The sequence below is a fragment of the Bicyclus anynana genome, chromosome 2, assembly GCF_947172395.1.
Source record: "Bicyclus anynana chromosome 2, ilBicAnyn1.1, whole genome shotgun sequence".
NCBI classification, from domain to species: domain Eukaryota; kingdom Metazoa; phylum Arthropoda; class Insecta; order Lepidoptera; family Nymphalidae; genus Bicyclus; species Bicyclus anynana.
Genome location: NC_069084.1, coordinates 8,112,685 through 8,129,066, shown reverse-complemented (window position 1 = coordinate 8,129,066; position 16,382 = coordinate 8,112,685). Strand labels below are relative to the sequence as shown.

The window sequence follows — 16,382 nt, the reverse complement described above, 5'->3', positions numbered from 1 at the left end:
TCGTTCTCATATTCTAAAAATTATACCTGGAATTAATAACACGATACACTGAATAGCTTTTGACCTGCACCATACATAATTTGACCGTCCCGTTAATGAGATACTGACCGATATGTGGGGGAAAGGTCAGCTCTTGACTTTGCCCCATTGTACAGTACAATATACACCATGTCTATTGCATTATAGACTCTAACACTAATCACCTACAGTTTGTAATCGTGTGTACAAGCGAAACATTGGCCATTTACACTGCACGATAAGCCAACACGACACCAATTGTATGACATGTAGAAAGTAAGACCTAGGGTCTATAATAGGGTAGATCATTATACTTAAGAATAGGGTGATATATCTAGACTTAGAGAGTAAATCACGTTCATAAATTCTTTGATAATCCTTTTTTATTATTTTAGTAAGCATAATTTAACTATAAAACTATAGATGTAAAAAAACTACTTCTTAATATTTATGTTATTTCATCCTACCAGACTACCAAAATCATTCAGTCTAGTAGTCTGAAATTAGAAATACAGGTTTTAATGTATTTAATTAAAAACTCAGAAGCAATAATTGATTGATTGATTTTAGATAATAATAAATAGTAGTAGAGATTTTTGTACAAAAGCTCGTTCAGGCAAGTATTACTGGTAGTATTACTCTGCTGCAAAGCAGCATTGCTGTGTTCCGGTCTCAGGGCAGCACTTTGTTTCTTGCATGCCTCATCAGTGCGCCTAACATGAGACCATACGGCATAAAGAGAAATAGATAAACGTCAACCAAAACCAATAAAACTCAATAGCTCAGTGGTAAAGGGGCCGGACTCATTGGCGAGAGGTGGTAGTTCTATCCCCGCACTCCTAACGCAGTCTTTTCTGGATGATTGGAGAGGAACGGGAATATTGGTCATATTTAAGGGATCAAATATTTTTTTAAGAACAAAAAAAAATGGGCCTTACACAAAATATCGCTATCTCTTCGATAATATATATAGATATGTAACTGGGACTATTCCGCTGCCATTGCTCGATATTTGGTCTAAATCTCTTCACGGGATATAACATTGGTCGTTTGTTAGGCATACAGGTCCATCTGCTTGGTTCGCCTATTGGTACTGTAAAATAATCTCACTAATATTATAAAGGCGAATGTTTGTGTGTAACTAAAAGTGTGTGTGTAAGTTAGTATGTTTGTTCCGCCTTTGCGCTGCGGCTACTGAAGTGATTTGGCTGAAATTTGGAATGGAAATCATAATTCCCGCGGGATTTGTAAAAAACGGAATTTCACGCGGTTAAAGTCGCGGGCGTCCGCTAGATGTATGTAAAATAAAAGTAGGAAATCTCTTAACTGGTGTTGTATCTACATTTGGTAAACAAGAACATAATTGCGAGCATTCACTATTAAACTTCAAAAGGAAGTTTTGTCATAAATCTGCAACAAAAAATATACATACTACGTTACATGTTATACAAGTGCATAGTAGCACAGACATAATAATGTGCGATCTCACGCAAATTCACATCCCAGCCCTGCTTGCCCTAACCTAAATTATAAGCTATGTAATTTCCTGCCAATCACGTAGCGTTACTTGCTTTGATTTCCTACATGATTGAAACATTAGTGGTAGTTAGTCAAATATGGGTTTCGAGAGCAAAGGTCTCGTAACGGACCGACATGTATCAAATGGTACCTGGTTGCTATAATTTGCTTCTGTATCGCTATTTTGTGACGATGTTTTTATAACTCTAATTCGTTTCCGTCTATAGTATCGCGTTATAGAAAGCGCGAAGTGCCTAATTGGTGCCGTGGTAAGCTGGCTTGACTATGGACAATGAAGTTCAGCTTTTGAGTCCCGGAAACAAGACGCTAATTTTAAGTTTTCGAATAATCATTATCACCATTATCTTAAGTTTAATATTATTACCTGACGTTTCGAAAGAGCTTTTAAACTAAGCCTATTTGAAATAAATGAATTTTGACTTTGACTTTGACTTTGTTGGGATTTTTCTAACAAGAAAAATCTTAACAGCAACCTAGAATTTAGAAGTTGGTGGTATTATTACATTGTACTTAGATCAGAGTCGGCCTAGTGGCAGTTGGATACTGTTACTATCACGTTAACGTAAACGCGAATTTCTAAGGAATGGGGATGATGACTAGGTTTGAATATATTAATTTTTATGATACATTCGGGTTAATAGGGTCAATATTAACTAATTTATACATAAAAAGCAAAGATTGTCTGGATATTTGCAAAATAAATGAGATTATAAAATTTCAAAATCTATTAAAAATATTTTATCGTAATTAAATGAAAATTCATACAGTTTTAGCTTCCTTACATTAAATGTGACGTTTTTTAAAACATGAACTATAAACGTAAACGCACAAATAACAAAGATATTAGTAATTTTGTTTGAACGCACATACAAATCTAACGATCATTAAATTGCCTACGACGTCATTAGTTCGTGCCATTTTATATGAGGCGTTTTTCAGGGATCCGCGGCAGCGCCGCAAATCTGACCCTTTAAATTCCTGTAGCTCCGAAAGTAATGATCGCAGATACCCTGTTCCTTTTACAAAATTGCTTTACTATTAGCATACTCTCAATTTATATACAATTTAAAAAACTGTCATCATCCCTATTGAAACAGCGCCATCTAGTGGCACTATTGGCTCAACTGTTTCAATTCCATATAAACTTGCGTTTACGTCAACGCGATAGTATGAAAATATTGAAAACTCCCACTAGGCACACAGAACTTGTTTGTATCAACATCATTACGAGTGGTAGGTACTATAATTCCCTACTTCCCATGGACACCGGATCCAGAGCAATAGCATATTTACCTACAGATTATACCCCGCAGCGATTCTTGCATATCATACAGTTTTTTATGCAGAAAATATTATCATTTTTCTATAAATATACAGCAATATTAGCTGATGTCCGGGAATTCATGCATGACAACTTGGATAAGTTACATGATATTATCATGTCAAGTCCTCAAAGTTAATAAGTATCCAATATTACTCCCATTACACCTACACCTGTAAAACGCTATTATGGAAACTAAAATATGTAAAATGTCTAATGAAATTATGGTTGTACGTCTGTAAGAAAACAAACTATAATTTCGTAAGTTTCAGTCTGTCGTTTTTTTTGGTGAAAAGTTAACATTTTCAAGCTTTTGATAAAACATTTTTCAAAAGTCAAAATGTGTCTGTGATTTCAAAAATACTGTGTTTTTTCAAGTACTTATAACTATTTACACGATGCTAAAACATAACCAAGCATTTAATTTTGTCTGTCAGTCATTTTGTTTGTTCAGGCTTATCAAACCAGTGAAAGTCCCATTAAAATCGATTTTAATGGGACTTTCACTGGAAGATAGAGGAGGTTATGGAGCTTTTTTAACTTTTTTAAGTTTTAAGCTTTAAACGTTATTACTTTTTATCTCAAAAAATACAAGGTTCCCGCGGGATTTCTAAAAAACTGAATTTCACGAGTTCAAAATTGCGAGAGTCCGCTAGAATATTAAAAAAGATCAATCGGTGTTATTTCATAGTAATAGAAACACCAATTGTCGCGTTCAGATACAATAAGTTCAGCTCAGGAAGACATCAGTCAGCTCATATTATATCAGAAATCATCCCAAAGATGTCACGGGCGTTACTTAGTTTATGTATAAAAACAAAAAATGTATACAATAAAATACATCCGTTAATACATTCAAAGCCACGGGTGGGCAACAATTTATGTTAAAGTGCATGTAAATATTTTGTTTGTGCAACACATTCCAACTAGCGACTCTTCGAACACTCGTAAAGTAGGTACGCGCCGTAAGATAAACAAAAATAATATACACAGTTATCAAATTAACTACATCTTTAACATTAACATATATGAATACAGTAGTTATACAAATTATAATTTAAAAAAACAACGTTAAATCAATAAAGCAAAATCTGCATGTATTGAAGTGTTCAAGGACTTTGGCTGTAGGTACTATGACTGTTAACGACCGACACACTAAATTCCCAACTTCTAAAAATTTCTTAGAAGAAAGAAAACTCAGTATCTCATAGTCCGATCAGCATCAGCAGGCCAATTCACTAACTTTGACGTATGTTATAGCTTGGCAAATTCGTTCGTAACACTCACGACTTCACACCCACGCATCCCCCCCCCCTCTCCGTCGCCCGCATATCATGGGAGTGTATCAACAAACTTGCCAAGCTATAGTTGATTTATACGAAATTTACCAACGAGACTATTGTTAGTATTTCTTCAGCCACGTGATTGAGTATTCACTATTTATTTAATGCTAACTAATCAAAATTTTGATTCTACGCAAAAAATGTCATATGATGCCTTCCTGACAACTCTTTGTGGAAATTATATTTTTTGTTAGTAACAATAGGCTATACGGAATATGAAAAATGCTGTTTTTATTGATCTGATGTTAATACTATAAGGTAACAAACTATTGTCAAAGTTAGTAAATTGATCGGCTGACATGTTTCTCTCTTAGCAAAATAATTATATTATAGAGAAAAAATAAAAACTGAGGAGCAGCATATACGAGGTTTTAAATGCATACATTGTACACATTATTATCTCTATAAACACAAACATTCTACTTCGTATGCACTAATATAAATTGTAATATTCCTTTTTACAAATAGTTAATTGGTTATTGGTCCTGTTGACATTACTTAAACAGCATTCCTATATGATGGGACGTTATTAAAGAGCAGAGTTTGTGATTATTCATAATAAGGCGATTGACTACCCAATTATACTGAGACAAATTTTACATTTATTTAGTTTATTATAAGAATAATGGAAATGCAGCCAGTATTCTTGCCACCACTCCAAGTGGGCATGATTTGAATAGTTGTTGGGACAAGTTAGCTTAAGTTCTTTATTGTATTCTTTCTCAATAAAAAAAGAATAATTATAAACTTTGATATTTAGTTTTAAAAATACTAGCAAACGTGACTTCAGCTGTGCTAAAGGATTTCAATTAAACCACATGCCTTTTTAAAAGTCCTAACAAGATAGTAGAATACAACTTACTTTTAGGAGCAGGACATCTGAAAATACTCGTATTTTAACAAAAAAAATATTTTTCTTTATAGAGCCGTGATAGCCCAGTGGATATGACCTCTGCCTCCGATTCCGGAGGATGTGGGTTCGAATCCGGTCCGGGGTATGCACCTCCAACTTTTCAGTTGTATGCATTTTAAAAAATTAAATATCACGTGTCTCAATTGGTGAAGGAAAACATCGTGAGGAAACCTGCATACCAGAGAATTATCTTAACTCTCTGCGTGTGTGAAGTCTGTCAATCCGCATTGGGCCAGCGAGGTGGACTATTGGCCTTACCCCTCTCATTCTGAGAGGAGACTCGAGCTCAGCAGTGAGCCGAATATGGGTTGATGAGGATACGACGATTTTTCGTTATTTATCTACTTTAATAATTTGTTATAACACAGTTTAGAGCTTAGGTTATAACATTTTCTGTCTTATATCTGCTAATATTAATTTATATTTTTTATACATCTTCCTTTACAACAAAAATATAGTTAATACGATGTTTCATACCTATTCAAAATTTATTACATATCAGCATTATTATCGTCACGCACACAAGATCTATGATATCTCAAAAACGAGGCGTAAATCCGGATGAGGCTAGTTAGAGCCGAGGTCAAATAATAATTAACAATGTTTGAAGCATCTGAAACGATAATTAAATTAATTTATTTTGTTAACATATTGGTTAACATACATAATAACGTTATATATAGTATGTAATTTAATAATGAATATAATTGGAAGGATGTTTAATATCCTAACTGTTGTCTACACTAGATAGCATTTATAATCAAGTCAAATTAATCCTTCAAATAGAAGTAAGGTTACAATAATTCCCATAGAGCTAAAATTTATATGGATGTTCAGAATACTATTATAAATGAATTGTGAAAAGTCCCCATCAATCCCCCTTATGTAAAAAAAATATTGATCGTGAAAGTTTGCAAAAATAGGTTTTGGCGTTTTTCAGTTAAACGGTGGTTTTACAGCAAAAAAATAGTTAGGACAAAAATTGTAGATCATCCGACTCTCTACAAAAAAAGGATCCACACTTTTTTTCAAAAGTATTGCCATTTCCGTAATACAAAGTCTTATTTGACTGGATTATTACTTAACTAGCTATTTTGTATTTGTGTATCAAACATTCTATACAAGTTAACATTTATATAAAAGTTGTTTTTTTGTAATATATATTTTTTTAACATTAATTTTATTATTGTTACAGTTTTCACAAAAGCTCCAGTCAAGGAAATTAGTCCATAAGAAGCTCTGTTTATAAGGTAATATTACCATACTGTCATCGATTACGAATACTTGATATCTACCGGCTGGCCTATTCACTAATTTAGTATTTATTAATAAATTGTTCAAAATAAACATTAAATCAACTGAGGAATGACATCTACCTACTGTATGATATTCTTCGTGAATTATGACGTGGTTAATGAATTAATTATAGATATCCACGATTAGGTACATTTGATATATTTGCTATAGAATCTCAATTTTCTATAAGTCAATAGACATACGTCAAAGTTAATAAAATAGCTGGAGGGCCTATAGCCATGTAATACGTCGGTTCTCATTCTACAAACTCTAACGCTTTGAAAATTAAAAGAAAAACGTATTAGACATTCTTCATCGTCACGTGATCAAGATGTCTAACGAATCTGTTCTACATAAATATCCCTACATATTATGTCTTCGAAATTAATTTGCAATTATACTAAGTCCCAATGCCACAAGCTCACATATTGGCTCACAGCCTTATTTTAGATATAATCGATCCAGCCTTCTTGTGTAATCGTGTAAAAAATAATTTCATGTCTAATTATTTTAAATCAATTCGAACACATAACTCTAACACTGCAATCATGAATAAAGACTCCATTCACATTAGCCGACTTCCAAAATTTTTAAAGATTACGGTTAATGAATTAGTTATTGATATATGGAAAAAAGATTTAAAAATAAGAAGTCCAAGTAAAAACTGGCAAGGCCATGTATTATATGCTAGATAATAAATGCCTTGCCTTGCCATCATCACGCAGTGCCATCCTCATAACGGAATTAGGCGGTCAGTATGCGAAAAGCCTTCCTGTCCTCCACATCGCGTTTCAGTTGTGGATAGTCGAGTTAAGTCCACTCTCTAATTTAGTCCAACCATTTTAAACACACTATGAAACCATAATTAAGTCCTATACATAGGTATCGTACACGCTCCATAAACTAAACACAATCTACGAGATTGGGTGTTTCTTTCTAACTACAATTCTAGCTTTTTCACTAACCTTACATACAGATAATTAAGCAGAAAATAAGGGACGCTATGCATTTTAGGAATAAGGAATTGAAGAAGTGTTAATGCTTTTCTAATTGAATAGCACATTAAGAAAGGCCTAACTAAATAATTGCGCTGTATCGTGTTGCGTCGGGACGTGCCAATGTACATCGTTACTTTAATGTACACGTGCCTTAATATTTACGATACACATAATAGAACTTAAGTTCATAGGCAAAAGGTTAGTTTTAGAATGACTTCAAACACATTCACAATATTTTAACTTGAGGTCAGATGACCAGTGAATCGCAAATACTGCAAGGGTCAAAAGGATTGGTTACATAGCAATTATCATACGTTAGACGTAACCTCGGCCCTAGGTTTGGTTACATGACTATACTCATAATAAAGAGGTAAAGTATTTCTCATTGTTTACAGAATAACGAACATTCAAAAACTTTAATCTATACAAATAACGAAATTTTGCGTGGTTTAATATTATCTTATCAAATCTACAATTTAAAAAAAATTATGAACAAAATCTCAGAGGTCTGTACTATGTCGTATTGTACCTCTACTAGCGGATCCAATCAAGCTTCGCTTTGAAAGTTACGCAGCCAACCAATCGCAAAAAAGCTTTTTGCGACAAAGTTTTTATATATTAAAACATAATATAATATTAACTTAAACATAATTATAAAAGCATATAAATACTTTGCTTCATCCAAAGAAATCATCCAAAGACGAATACTTTATCAAAGTACGTCCATACGTTTAGCAGGCAGCAGTCACGTACTTTTTACTCAAGTTTTTAAAAAGAGATATAACTATTAATATATGTACGAGTATAAGATAACAATATGTAAATAAAATAGGTATACGTGAGATATTTAATATAAGAACCGTAACTAATCATTATAAAACAAACTATAATTAGATCAAACAGAACTTACTGTACACATCAATCACAATCACAATTCATACAGACATAGACGCAAACAAACCGTTATACACTATTAAGGAACATTTAAATTTACCTTTACGCCATTAGTCTATTAATAGCATGTTACACCACTATCAATTTCTCATCTATGCCTACGAAGTGTGCTTAAACACTATAATGACGTTCAAAATAGTCGGTTTACATTGCATAAGCGAAAGCGGGGCAAAACTGTTTAAATGAAAATATTTCTCCATGATTGATCATCATCATTATCAACCTATATTCGGGTTACTGCTGAGCACGAGTTTCCACCACGCTGGCCCAATGCCGATTGGCAGACTTCACGTAAAGAATTAAGAAAATTCTCAGATGTTCAGATTTCCTCACGATGTTTTTCCTTCACTGTTTGAGACATGTGATATTTATTTTTTTAAAAAGCACACAACTGAAAAGTTGGAGGTGCATACCCCGGACCGGATTTGAAACTACGCTCTCCGGAATCAGAGGCAGAGGTCATCCACTGGGGTATGACGGCTTTCTTAATTCTCCATGTTTAGTCCTATTTGTATTAACGGTTAATGCTTTGAATAGCTAAATTATTCTCTTTCAGATACATCGTTTTGAGTATGTAAAAATATTTCACTTTGACTCTGTTTTCGAAACCCAACTTGAATAGATGAATAGATCAGCCATATAAAGTTGTTTGTTTAAAGCTAAGCAATGATTTACCGCTCTGTAATTATTTATACTTTTTAAACTTAGTATAATTAATAAATTGAAGTATCAAATATCAAAGTATAGGACTGAAACTATAAAATCAGACTATTTTATTGGCATCTTAGGGTGTTTATTCTTCAATTCTGTAAAATTATATTGACCACAACCGACGATTGAACATGTCTTCTAAAGTTCTAAAGCTCAGGGGTAACGTAATATCACTGCCACTGCAATTACAAAAAAAAATCAATAAGAAATCTATGGCTAGAACCCACAAAGTTACAAAGTATTTAACAGGTTAAATCAGGATACAGAAATGGAGTTTTTAATTATAAATCTAAACTAATAACATTTTTCACAATAACAAAAAAGAACCAATTGTATCAAATCGTATTCAATCAATCTCTCATTAGATAAAGGAAATGAAACAGTCACTGAACCTATCGAGAAGCTAAGTAGCATTACAACGCACATAAATATTATAACACTAATAAGGCTATTAAATGAGCTGTTATTTCTCTATCAATTTCTCATCTAAGGTTACAAAGCTTCAGCTTAAAAGCCGTAATGATGTATAATATACTCGTAATAACACCTTTCGTGCGTTAATCAGAGATGAAAAACGAGAGCTGGTTTTACAGTTTTCTTTTTTGAACTTTTTTATGATACTTATTATTAATGCTGCATATAGGAACAAGAATATTATTTGTCAGTTTACCATTGACGCAGTAGGTAGTGGCCGAGTATTCTGTGTCCTCGGCTGTGGGCTCCTACTCAACTGAAATATATTTGTGTGATGATACTGTCTGATTCGATCACGCAGAGAAACTCCAAGCATAGCTCGCTCCATCTCCCGCTGAGTGACTTTGATCCTTCTTATAAGGCCCATAGTCAGCGATGAGGAGATCCGCAGTGCGAAGTGAAGCTGTAGCGGCAATGGGCAGGCCACATAGTTCGAAAAGCCGATGGACGTTGGGGTCCCAAGGTGCTGGAATGGTGACCTCGGACCGGAAAGCGCAGTGTTGGTCGACCCCCCACTAGGTGGACCGAAGATATCAAGCGGGTTGCAGGGAGCCGCTGGATGCTGGCGGCTCGAGACCGTTTTGTTTAAAAGTCCATGCATGAGGCCTATGTCCAGCAGTGGACGTCCATCAGCTGATAATGATGATGATTGATGTTAGATTTACTCATTCCGAAAAAAATCATAGATGCCGCGGGGCTTATGAAAAAATGAATTCCACGCGGACGAAGTAGCGGGCGTCAGCTAGTAGGCTATATATTATCGCCGTATTCTTAAGGAAATGGGAACTATGCGGGTGAAACCTCGCGGCGTCAGTTGGTATATGTTGTTTGGCTGCAATTTAATACTTTGGAGCTAGTTAATGATGTTTGTATTATTTAAGTATATTTATTAAGAATATATATAAACTCTATGTACGAGTTTATATATATTCTAACGCTCACAGTCACACTGTGATCCGCCCCTAAGCGTCTCTTGCCATACATTTAGCATTGCTCCCGCTATTTAGTAATGGCGATCCGTTAAACTCAAACTCAATTAACATTAGATTAGCTCCTCATCTCAATCAATTCTAAACAGATGATGTTTGGGACAAGTGCTAAACTTAACGCTTTAATTTTTTTTAATAGTTTTATAGTACAAAAGTTAGCATGATATCCCAGTGGATATGACCTCTGCCTCCGATTCCGGAGGGTGTGGGTTCGAATCCGGTCCCGGGCATACACGACAAACTTTTCAGTTGAGTGCATTTTAAGAAATTAAATATCACGTGTCTCAAACGGTGAAGGCAAAAATCGTGGAGAAACCTGCATATCAGAGAATTTTCTTAATTCTATGCGTGTGTGAAGTCTGCAAATCCGCATTGGGCCAGCGTGGTGGACTATTGGCCTAACCCCTCTCATTCTGGGAGGAGACTCGAGCTCAGCAGTGAGCCGAATATGGGTTGATAATGATGACATCGTAGGTATATCAACTGAAAATCAGCGCTGGGCATTGCTTTTTTACTATGAACGGCTAATGCTGAGCTGTAAACCCTTTCTGTTTGGTGTCACAGACAGTCATATAATATTTAAGATAGGATGTACTGTTTGTGACACTAAAAAATGAATAAACTTATTTTCTTTCTTTTCTTTTTTTCTTTGTATATTACGCTATTCTGCCCAGAAGTGTTAAACCTATTTACACAGATTTATTTTTCAGACTTTACAAGCTTAGTTAACGTTACCAAATTCGTAACCTTGCTGAGCTGAGGATTTTTCACTGAAAATTTCATAGAAATAAGGAGAGCTCGGTATTTAATAGCCCAACCCAAACCAAGGTTCTCTTAATCCGACGCCACTTAGGCTTACTATTGGATCAACGACGGCAGTTCTTTTAATCTATATGTGAACCGAAACATACTCCAAACAATTATTATTTGTAATTATTGATATCATATATATCATAAGTATGAGTATGTTCTTCCTTACAGTCTACCGAATAACGACACGTTAAATTGTAAGCAATATGTTGCGGTTAACAATCTTTCGACAGTTGACAATCTCGCGAGATAGATTATAATCTAACGGTATTTACAATTTTACTGTAACATAAACGTTATAACTATAGAAGTGTAATTAGAATTACACAAGAAATCTTGGACCATGTCTGAATACAGGAAGAAGTTAATGCGTTCTGATTGAACTGGCGTCCTGTTTTAATAAGCGATAACTGAAGTGCTTGCTGGTGCAAAATATAAATGAGTTTTTTTAAACCTATTTATATATTGCACCACTATACAGGATGCTCGGGAGAATTTCCCATGACTTCAACATATTAACGAGACCACTTATAGGCACCGAACTGCATAATATTTTCATACAAAATAATTTAAATAATACCTACTATCCATGTAACACATGCCTTTAGGTAACAAAGCGACAACGTTGCATTTTAAAATATAAATACGTCATTGTTATAAGGATGCGTATAAGGGACACATTTTAAGATCTATTTACAAAAGAAATATTATTTACTCTGAAAATATTCATTTTAGAACACATGTTCCTTGAAAAGTTTGATTTTTTTTTGTTAAAGAATATACCTAACGCCAGAGTTATGGGAAATACTCCCGAGCACTCTGTATATCATATACTCGATAACCTGTAACCACTTTATATATTTAAAAAAAACCGAGTCACATAATTATATAATTTCACACTTGAAAATCTTTAACCATTATTAAGAAACAATAAATATCCTGCATAATTTTATTTATGATCTTATTAGTTTAATATATGTAGGTATTATTATTCATGAAGAACATAATGACTTGATTTCGTAATTTTACCGATAGCCTAAAATATGATGATGATTCTTACTATAAAATAGCCTAACGGGATATAAAAAAGTACAGTAAATAAATGACGTCATAGCAATGGTTTATTATTAGGTATTTAGAGATATGTATTATGTATACATAAATATACGCAAAACCGCCATCTAATTGATTATTAAAAGCTTTAAATCAGTACTAAGAAAGTTTTAACATTAAACATCGATGCAAAATCGATTAATGTTACGGTAAGCGATTTCATTTAAATAATTTGCAATAACTCATTTTTGATGTATGTAAGCAATTATTAGAGTTAGGGTGAAAATATTGCATTGGGCAAAAGCTCGAATTTAATCTAATGTATAATTTATAATGTAAAAAATCTCGTGTCAAAAATATTAGTGTTTGTGATGATGATGAATCCTATCTCTCACTTGTAATTGCGATTTTAGTATTACTTATTAAATAAATTTGCACAATGTTTTCCAGGCCAACTAGCAAAAGTTTACATTTTTAAATTACAAGAATCGTGTTTAATGTTTAATGAAAGGTTAACTAATATATTATCGATTTCTTTCAGTATGATCCCATACACTACATAAAAATAAAATGAATAGTTTAAAAAACTAAAAAACAGGCTTGATATCCATATCAAACAATAAATATCCTGCATTAAATATCCTGCATGTGGATGCATTTCAAATAGCCTGTCCGCCATCTGGGGCATCCGCCATATTGGATTTAAGTCACGTGACTGTTTTTTTCGTATTCCTGACAGCAAACCCTTTCATTTGATATCCAAATCACGTTTCAAACAGCCAGTCCGCCATCTTGGGGAGGCCGCCATATTTTCTTAGATAGTCACGTATTGTCATCAGAACTCAGAGCGTGTGCAAAATTTATCCTAATCGAAGAAGTAGGTCAAATTAAAATTCCAAGATTTATCTTACATACATAGTTACAAGTGAAGCTAATAAAAGCGTGTTAATAAATAAATTAATTAAACAAATAAAAAAACCTACTGCATAAATTATACAAAAACTGAAAAGAAAAAAAACGAGCTCAGTCCAGAAAGCAATTAGAAAACAGTCGGGACCTATTATATTGAATAGAATGATTTTCGTCTACATCATTTACAGGTCCCGACTGTAAATGATGTAGACGAAACATACATACAAAATACGCGCAAAAAACATAACCCTTCTTGCAGTCGGGTAAAAATGATACAGAATACTCGTAGTTTATTAGTCATATTATTACAATTCAAAAATATTATACGGGGCCCATGATCTTTGATCTCGCTCATGGCCATTTTCTCTTGACCCCTTCCAATTTCATTAATGATGAGTTTATACATGATACGAGTATGAGCATAACGGGAGGCATCATTATGTTTTGGTTCAATCAATTGGGTCTTGGAAGGATATATACCGGAACATTGATGTGAAATTGATTAATGTTCCAGTAATAATCGATTCTTAAAACACTTGTTATTATGATGTGCTTTTGTAGGTCATTTAAAGCCTTGGGCACACTGATGCACACCAATCAAAACACTTAATTTGGTCTGTAATGGTAGGATGTAAACCGCAGACTTTTATATTAAGAAATTAAATATCACGTGTCTCAAACAGTGAAGGAAAAACATCGTGAGGAAACCTGCATACCAAAGAATTGTCTAAATTATCTGCGTGTGTGAAGTCTGCTAATCCGCAATGGGCCAGCGTGCTGGACTATTGGCCTAACCCCTCTCATTCTGAGAGGGGTTAGGCCAATAACATTCTCACTCGAGCTCAGCAGTGAGCCGAACATGGGTTGATAATGATGAAAAATGATGAAACCGTAACTGGAACATACTATAAAGCTTAGTATGATTTAACCTTAAGTTCTTAAACTAAACACATAACGCTTATAAATATAATATCTAAACAGAAAGAGGTAATCAAATGCGTTAAAATTAGGCTATAGCAATGTAATATTAGTAACGAATATCTTAGCATTCAATGAAGTCACCGTGTGTCGGGCCCATAGTATGGCAAAGAGAAAAAGTCCGAACAGAGCCAAGACCTATATCTCATCATTATCAGCCGATAGACGTCCACTGCTGGACATAGGCCTCTTATATGCACTTCCAAACACAATGGTCTCGAGCCACCAGCATCGAGCGGCTCTCTGCAACTTACGCTTGATGTCCTCGATTGGGTGTCGACCAACACTGCGCTATCGGTGCGGGGTCGCCATTCCAGCACCTTGAGAACCCAACGTATATCGGCTCTTCGAACTATGTGGCCTGCCCATTGCCACTTCAGCTTTGCGACTCAGTGAGTTATGTCAGTGACTTTGGGTTGTCTGCGGATCTCCTCATTTCTGATTCCTAATTGAACCTAAATCTAGAACCCTTTTTTGAAAACCGATGATCTTAAACCCTAATGGAAACAAAGAAGTAAAAAATAGAAAAATATCCTAATATTGATTTGGTTTGATGTTACTACTGTAAAAAGTTTCAAAACGATATTCTGCTTGTGACTTTGAGTCCCCAGTTTGACCTAGTTAAAGATGGAGTTGTAAAAGCCTTGCATCACTACAGCAATTATTACATAGAAATGATACAATCATTTTGTCGAAATAAATACATGAGATTTTAATGAAAAAGAAAAAATGTATTTTAATAGACAATACTCGTAGGTATTTTATTGCAAAGTACTATCTTAGTTACGAGTAGTTGTGCTTTTATGAATCCTGTTTTTATCATCGACTTATATAATGACAACAAGGCATACAGAGCAACCACTTCGCTTTCTTTAAAAAAAAAAAAAATTACAGAAAAGAATAAAGTTTTTCAGAATTTGTTGTCAATGGAAAACTTGTAACGGCTTTAAGCTGTTTGTAAGCTTTCCGGCCAAAATCAACCTACTCTTATATAGTTTTTATACAGGAAGAATTTGAAGAACCAAGCCTCAAAAATTTACAAATATTTGTAAACCGGTCGGGATTTACTTTTACACCTATTTTTCCCTTTTCCCTTGACCCATCTACTCGTGAACGTTTAATTTTACGAGTGTCATTAGGGTAACGGGAGGAATCATCAAATTCTGGTTTATGGTCAAGAAATTAGGTCTCAGCGGGACATTGACCCGAGCTTACGTGAACAGGAAAAATGCCAGTCTTGTTTATATTTTTACCCACTTTTTGTTCGTGTTTGGTGAGAGATTTCGAACAAAAGCATTTTTTACGCTTCAATACAATACGAGTATCTCAAGATTGAATCAAGGAAACAAAAAAATCTTGTGCTGCTATCAAACGTCGGATGATATCTAATTTATAGTTACGTAGACAGATAAGTGAATAGACTAATGGTTGGTGTGCTGTTGTAAGTGTTGTAAAGTTATGATTTTGACATCCAACGAAACTACACTGAACCATTTTATGTCTAGTATTTTTTAAGTTAACTAATTAATCATTATAATGTGCAACTAGTTGAGGCTGTAATTTCGTATTAACAATACGTTTATTCTTTTTTGGACCATCGTTGTGCCTGAATAAACGGCACGCGTCATGACAACAAAGTCCAAATATCGAATGATCTTGTCTATTTTTTATCGACGCATAAAATTGTCCTCTTTTTAGGACAATGCTAAAGATGCTTTCTTTTTGTCTATTTACTTTTATGTCAACGGTTTATTCGGTGTACAAAGTTGTACACATTTGAAACGTCAAGTTTTTAATACCTGTAGTGAATATTAGTTTCCGAAGACAGCTTCCACATAGAAGAGTCGGCAAGAAACTCAACAGTTGCTATTATAAATTCTGTACAAACATATATTGTCGAGTTCATACTTACCCCCGCCTCGTCAGATGTCAAGTTCGCGTCAAATAACGGTCGAACCTGTCTGCGGCGATAACTTAAAGTCACTAGTCATTGGTCGTAAACACCGGCACTTGGTTTATTACCTCGCTATTCATACCACGGTAAAAGGTAAATCCGAGTAGCATACTAATTTC

At 34.3% G+C, this 16,382-nt stretch overlaps 1 protein-coding gene across 4 annotated transcripts in view; it reads left to right on the top strand.

The window, feature by feature from the left end:
• LOC112052559 (uncharacterized) overlaps positions 1-16,382 on the top strand; it is a 134,972-nt gene that overhangs the window by 96,832 nt on the left and 21,758 nt on the right. For 3 of the 4 annotated variants that reach the window (XM_052888447.1, XM_024091686.2, XM_024091685.2), the window contains one exon: positions 6,330-6,384. The exons of the other annotated variant lie outside the window; for it this stretch is intronic. The gene's annotated coding sequence lies outside the window, so the exon portion shown is untranslated. The remainder of the gene's footprint in view (positions 1-6,329; positions 6,385-16,382) is intronic. 4 annotated transcript variants of the gene reach the window in all.